This window comes from Bacillus rossius, chromosome 16, assembly GCF_032445375.1.
Source record: "Bacillus rossius redtenbacheri isolate Brsri chromosome 16, Brsri_v3, whole genome shotgun sequence".
Lineage (NCBI taxonomy): Eukaryota > Metazoa > Arthropoda > Insecta > Phasmatodea > Bacillidae > Bacillus > Bacillus rossius.
Genome location: NC_086343.1, coordinates 43,491,948 through 43,500,083, shown reverse-complemented (window position 1 = coordinate 43,500,083; position 8,136 = coordinate 43,491,948).

The window sequence follows — 8,136 nt, the reverse complement described above, 5'->3', positions numbered from 1 at the left end:
TGTCCTCGGCCAATACATTGCAGCCGCCATCATCAGGGAGCAGTTACCTGCTGCTCAGGTGAATTATTCGCCAAGGACGCGGCTACAACCCATAGGCCAAGCTACTTCAGACAATGGTCGTGAAATCATGAAAACATTATTCTGACACCAGGTCCGGAAACGTCCGCTCCGTCTTCACGCCGCGACTCTTTGTTGACGTCCGCTCCAGCAGCAGTTCAGACTGCTCGCCCACTCGTCCAAAATGACTTCTCAAACTGCAACTGGAGTGTCTCTGACACTAATTGAGTGGCCTCTCCCACTGTCTTCTCAGAGCGTCCTCGCAGTTTGTCAAGGTCCCACTTGTGGTCATGTCCGCCTCACCTCGTCCCACACTAGTGTTCACGTGCGGGAGCGCAGTACTTTACCGCTACATCTTCCAGTGTCCGTCCTAGCACGGCTGCTTCCTCCATCAGTGCGGCGTCTCAGGTGGGTGGCGGCAGGTCCCAAGAAGTCGTGGAGCGAAGTGAAGGTATAGACTGTGTTCTCTAGCGCTGACGGGCCCCCTTGTGTACTCGAAAAGGGATTCGGTTCGTACTCACGGATCACAGTTCAGTGATCCTGTTCTCTTCTGGGCGTTTCGTCGATTATCTCGGCAACGATTCTCGATGACCTGGGTTACGGGTCAAGTGATTCGGATCCCGCCTCGGCAAAGACGGGAGTCACGTCGTAACCATGACCCAGTTTTTACGGGTCACACTTCAGTGAACCATGTCTCTTCCAGTCGATTCGACATCACCGTGTGTCATTACACTAGTTACAACATCAAAAAAGGTTGTAATTAATTAAAATTTTGAAATTTCTAACATTAAAACATGGGTGAATAAGTAGCACATGACAGTTAATTATTGGAACATATTTCATTAAATTAAAAAATAAGGTAGCATCTGTGAGAAAACAATAGTGGAATCAAGCTGCACACATACTGTACCTATTGTGACATCACATGATATAACGCTACTCAAGTGCTCTCTGGGGGTTTGGTGTGCGAGGAGTCTAATGTCACACAGTGAATGAGGAAAACCGGAGTATCGTTATGATACAGGAGGTGTGTGACCCTCATGGCAAAACTCATATAACTTCCAAGAGTGCCGACCAGTCAGTCCACCAACGCTACGATGCCAGAGTTTAGGCCAGCAGTTTTATTAAAAGATGGTGCGAACAGACGAATCATGACTGAAAGCTGCGGGACAGTGACACCAGGCGGTGTTGTACTGGTGTGCCACCCCACTGACCGCCAGACGGCCGAGGTCGCCTGCTCCCTGGGGCCGCCCGCTGATTTGGTGGAGGCGCCAGGTACGGGAGGGTCGTCTTCACGGATACACTCTCCCTTCGCCTCCTCTTTCCGCCGATAGCCAATCGCTGCTTCTTCTGCGGACACACACGTGCGACGGGGGCAATCACATTAAGGTAAGCCCCCTGGACGAGGGACCCTCCCGGTATCTCGCACGCGGGCCGGCGACGAGCGAGGAAATGGTTCCCGCCTCCGGGCCAGATGCTGAGGGGATTACCAGGGCCTCCCTCCCTCGCACACACACACACGTGTGCCGCCGTTACCGACAAACAATATCGTTACGAGTCGTCTGAGCGCCGGATGCCTGCCGCACACTCCACCCTGCGGTCTTCATACCAGCCCCTTCCCTCTTGCCTGGCCGTGTGGTCGCATGGTCACGAACAAACACAATCACCCTCTCCTACAGTGCCCCTCGCGTCTCCCACTCATTGGTTGCAACTATTTCAATATTAATACTATGGAAATCTGAATGTTTTAATCACCCAAGTAGAAGCTGTTGTGAGTAGCCATATTTTATGGTCTTGCAGAATTTTATCGTAAATTATCAGTTCTCCTTAAAGTTAGGTTTTTGTTTTAAGCAACATCACAACTATTAGTTTTACTGAAAATATTTTTGTAATTCTTTATTAAAACAAATTTCATAAAATTTGTATATAAATAGGAATAAATATTTCAATAATTCTAACAAAATTACAAAATAAAAAGTTTACTTCTGAATAACCCAAACGAATATGGTTTTTGTAAAAATGCATGTTCTGGATATTGTACGAAAAGCTTTGGATAGTTTTTTTTTGCACTGCATAATTCCTGAAAAAATAAAGGTAGCAAGTAAACAAATTAATACTTATTTATCCTTTAATATTCTTGTGGGGACACCTACAGATGCTAAATTTTTTTAAAGCAGAAACATAAAAGCAAAATCTAGTATTCTAATTGTGTCTGAAATTTCCAATTTAAAAATAAATAACATCCCTACAATGTAGTTAAAGCTCCTTTCTCCAATCATCAAATGAAGTGTGTACTATTGTCGTTGGAGTAAACAAGGTTAGCAGTGACGGCACCTATCTGAAGATGTCCAGGACGATGCGAGGTGACTATAGCAGGGGAAGGGGGACACGGCGACATGCGGAGCGGCGAGGCCTGTCTTCCCGACTCAGCCTCCACGTCACTCTGGCCCGAGATGACGGCCCAGACTCGCCCCTCGCGCCGGTGCATTATTCACACCCACACCCTCCGAGCCGTCAGGCCGAGACCTGGCGCTAATTCCGAGCCGCGCCAACTCCGCGGCCAACTCTGCTGCTGGCGTCGCCCAGAAGCCTCCAGCTCGTGAGGGGTGGAGCCCGCGCCTCGATCCATCCCCGTGTACCTGAGATACCTGCCTGGCGTCAGTGGAGGGGCGTGCTTCCAAGCAACACGGATCCTTGATGGGCAACAAGCTTGCGTCGAAGCTTTGATGGGCCTGTTCCAACACGTCTATCAGCTGTTCCCAGATTCCACCTTCGAGGTGCAGGTACAGGGAGGGAGGAGCTGCGGAGAGCCGGACTTGTTCAGGAAAACATGCTGCAGCGGTCACGTGAGAGCTCATCAGCCCCGAAGTGATAACATACTTCACAGTCAGTCTTGTGCTTTGCTGCTCATGGCTGCAATTAACACTTGTGTTCGCTGCTATCCACATGACGAACTATATCAGGTGTGTTAAATGTCACTGACAACTAACCGCATAGAAAAAGGGGGGGGGGGGGATTGTCTGTAAAGTCGGTTTACGGACGATAATTTTACGTGATAACGTCATAATAAAACATTGATGAAAAATTGCATACTTTATAATTTTCAAATATTGTTTACAGTTTTTGCAAATTTAAATTAAATAATTTGTTTAAATATAATCACGAACAATCAGTTAAAAAGCCCGCCTTAACCTGTTTGATATTATAGAAGATTTTCTCGCACGGTGGTTAGCCGGTTCTTGCACGTTTGGCTCAGGTGGAACGTGACAATGAGTCATGCGTTTTCGTGCGTGCAGCCGGCGTTCATCGATTTATAAGACTTTATCAAGTCAAAAACCTTAAACAAGATTCTTTAATAGAAAAATAAATAAAAAATCGTCAATATAGATTTAAGAAGTTATTTTTGAAACCATTTTTTTTTGTGGCTAAATTTTCGAGTGTCACGAAAATTCAGATCGCACGAGGGAAATAGTTAGGTTTGTGGTGGGGGAAACGGAAGAGGCGTGTAATAGTTAGAGAAGGAGACGGAAGTAGTTCACAAGAACAGCAGGAAGGCTTAAACCACCAACCTGAATGACACTCTAAACCTAGCACTCAATCGTAGTAGCAGAGAGGCTGAACACCTAGCATACAGGACAATATTAACCCATCACTCACAGACATAATTTCACAAGCATAGCAAGGAAGCTGGACTTCAAGCCCACATGACTCTAGGAACCTATTACAAAAAAGACATTAGCTCACAAACACAGCTGGGAGGCTGAACATCAAGTTTTCCCAGATAGTGGCTCACAATCACAGCAGGGAGACTGGATATCGAACCTACAGGATACTATCACCCAGTACTCACACAGAGTAGTTCACGAGCACAGCGAAAAGCCTGGACCAAGAGCCAAATAAAAAATATTAAACCAATACTCAAAAACAAAAGCTCACAATATCAGTAGGGATGATCAACCTCGAGCCTACCTGACACTATGAACTCAGCACTCACAGCAGACAGTAGAACACCAGCACAGCAGAGAGCCTGGACTATGAGACTACAGAACACTGTCAACCCAGAAATTACAGACATAATAATAGCAGGAAGTATTGACTTCCAGACTTCAGGACACTATAAACTGAGTACCTACTTAAACACAATAGATCTCAAAAACAGCAGAGACTCTAGTCCTCGAGCCTACAATCACCATTAAACCAGCACTCACAGACAGTAGCTAACTAGCACAGCCGGGATGCTGTGACAAGAGAACACTATCAACCCTGCACTCAAGACAATAGCTCACAAGAACAGTGGAAAGGATCGACTCGAGCCTAAACGACACTCTAAACCCAACACTTATAGACAGTAGCTTTCAAGCACAAAAGTATTTCTGGACCTCAAACCCACAGGTTACTAACAACCCAGCAGCTCACACACACGGCAGAAAGACTGGACTGGGGCCGTCTCAGAGAGCTGATGCGCGAGTCTTGACGTAGAACATATTTCCTCCTGGTTGCGTGTGTGCAGTTTGTTACCACTACGACACCTCACTCCATGTATGCCAGCAGTCCTTCATGCTTTGCAAAGCTGCTAACCACGGACGTTGGCAGCATTGGCAGTTCTGGGTCGAGCCCTAACTCAGCCCCCTCCCCCTCGACGCTGGTCAAAAACCCCACAGCAGTGGGCTGCGGGACCGCCGCTGCTTGCTAATGAAACATTTATCAGCCCGGGTTAATGTATTGATGGCATTTCGGCGCGCGACCCGCAAATGCATTCGCTGAGCCCGCAGCGCGCGCGTGCGGTATTGCATTTTCAATTAATTGCCGGATAATGCACCTCAGCCTGTCCACCGTGAATCGCAACACAGAGCTGCTGCCTGCCTCTCTCTGTCACCGCTCTACACCGCTCTACACCGCTCTACACTGCTCTACACTCCCCGCTCTGTCACCGCTCTACACCGCTCTACACCGCTCTACACCGCTCTACACCGCTCTATGCACCCGCCATGTTGCCAAGCTTCGTGGCCACCTGTGCTTGCTATGAGCTAGGAGACACAGACTACATATTTACAAATACTACAGTGACGCGAGGCTGACGAAAACTACCTTTCCAATGTTTACATGTCATTTCTGAGCTGTATTACAGCCCTGTACATGCACGTTAAAAAAATTATGAATTTACAGCTATATTTAATTGTTGAAACATTATACTTTAGCTTTCATAAGTATTTTATGGCTTGAGTATGCATATGCATAGTTTTAAAATGCTTAGTACAGCCATATATTTGTTGATGCTTACAATATTCATATCATTTAGCGTTTATATATAGGTTGTATGCATTTTCATATTTTATATGTCATTTAAATGTTATATTTACAAAGCTCGTCTTTGTAATAATAAGTTTTAAATTTAAATAAGTATTTAAACCGTTTTCACAAATATTATCAATAGTGTTACTGTGATCTTCAGTATGTTCTTGGTTTTCGAGTGCATAGTTTGAAACACTCAGTGATATACGGTTATTTGGACAGCGCTAAGACATTTAAGAGGCGCTATGGTGATTTCTCAAGACTAGAGAGCATCTTTTCGTCGTAAGAAAACTGCGTTTTTGCCGCAAGCTGCCAGAGAACTATGGCACCAGCTGATCCTGTTTGAAGGATTCGCCTGTAGCAGTTTCAACAATGAAACTCAGGAAATTCTTCAAGACCCTACGCGCGATCTAAGTTGTCAAATGTTAAATGTTAAAAGTTAAAGAAGACTATCAGGTATCGTCAAAAGTGTTCTTCAAGATATGTAATGTGTATTTTATTTGTAAGTGTGCTCCATTGTATTTTATTCCTAGTATTCCAAAATGTTAGATGTGTCTAAAGCTTTGACATGCCCATTAACTAACGTTTGATTTGCTTTCCTTACTTAGATTTTTGTTGTTTACACTAACTTCAGTTTTCTTCCGGTGGTCCTATTAACGATTAATATTTTCACTATTATTGCTTGTGGACTGAGTTATCTAGCTGAGTATAATTTATGATTTTTGTTGACTTGTAATGGTTGCCATTTTTTTGTGTTTGTCCTTCAATTCAACATAATATAACTTTAATTTTAAATACCTTGATACATTCAATAAATTTGAAAATATTGTTGAATGCTATGATTTGTGAAAATTTTACTACTACTATTAAAATTGCTTCTTTTTTTTTTGGGGGGGGGGGGGGGGGAGGAAAGTTTTATGCTAAATCGAGAAGCTGTAAATTCTATGTCACTAGCAGGAGATATTTCCGAAGTTTTGCATTATCAAAATACACAACTTAACTTCTCAGGTATCTTACTTGAAATTATTTATAGCAATTACTGTTTTAAAGTTACTCCATTTGAAATATTTTTGAAAACGTATTTTGGCGCCCGAGGGAGACTCGCATTCATTCAATATTCTGGAACCGGACTTTCGTTTGGGTTATTTTTGATTGTTCTATAATAAAATCATTAATTTTTTTTGACCTGACGTCTAATAAATCGATGAACAAAAAAGTGTCCCGTTACGCACATTGTCCTGAAACGCTGTGTCCCGTTACGCTCATTGTACGCTTGCGCCACAACTATCACTCTTCTACATGATTGGAACAACCATCGATTTGACTTTTTCGAGGCACATTAAACTGGAAACACTCCCATTCGTTTCCTACTTTTCCTATCATCGTCCTATCCTTAACAGGATAACACAGATTGGAAGAAGTTAAATAGCAAACATGTATACAAGATATAGTTAAAATAATCAGTTCGTTATAGTAATAAACATATTTGAATTAATGAGTGCAAATAAAAGTAAATTTATAAATTAAATTGTAGATTTCATTTCACTCCTTCTTTGTATCCATACAAATTAGTGACAATTCAATAAAAATGATTCAATTTTATTCATAAAAATATGCAATCATTTCATCAATGTTTTGTTATGACGTTGTCATGTTAAATTATCGTCCGTAAACCGACTTTACAGACAACCAATTTTTTTTGGTAAAAATAAGCTTTAATTATAGTAATATTTTCTAATCCGATACAACACACAACTAACGAGTTTTTTTTAAAACTCCGCCAGTACGTAAGTATGCGAGTATGAAAACATGCAAGACCGCAAGTACACAAGTACACACTTGCCCAAGTATGCAAGTACACAAGTACACACTTTCGCAAGTTTGCAACCGTGGTAAAATGCAAACATGCCATTGAGTGATGCTGTTCTTTCGACAATACTTTTGGTTGCTTAAAAATGCCACATAAATTTTCCTTCAATAAAATAAACTATATGGATGTTAAAAATACCAAGAAATCTTGCTACAAAAAACTCAAACAGAGCCTTACAGTGGTCTGATGCAACTTAATTCGTCAGCCTTCCCCTCCCCTTCTTAACATTAAACGGCTGTTTCCTCGTCAACAGGACTACTTCTGCGGCATGCTCTTCTTAATTTCATTACGATCCGAGCGGCTGAAGAGACTTTCACTTCAAGACGTACACAGGAACATACTGAAGACCACGGTAACACTGTTGACAATGTTTGTAAAAAAGCATTAAATACTTATTGAACTTACAAAAGCGAAATCTCTTTGTCATTTTCTGTGTAACGAAAAATGCAGCACTGTGTCGTTAGAACGCTAGATATTAGCCCTATACTTATTTAGCATTAAGCCCCCCACTTACCAGCTTTCCCCTTTTATCTACAATCTGATAAGTCATCGCCAACACTTATCCATAAAGAATTTTCTCTTAGAATTCGTATATAATTATTTTTTAATGTAGCAAAAAATTCGTTCATTATTTATTAATTTTTTTCTTATTTTCGTGAGGCTGCTTTCTAACGTCTAAGAAAAGTTTTAAATATGCTAGGTTCGTGAGGATAGGTTTGGGAAATTAAAAACATTTCACAATTTTAAAAAGAATCTTATGTATCATGCAATATGGTGTTTTCATTCCGAACACGATTTTTTTCCCTAACCTAACTAAAACTAAGTGTGTTTGGGAGGAGTCCGGGTTAAGGGAGGAACCTAGGTGCGTCTCAGGCCGAAGCCTTTACGCCTAGTCATTCTGGTATTAGCCATGCAGG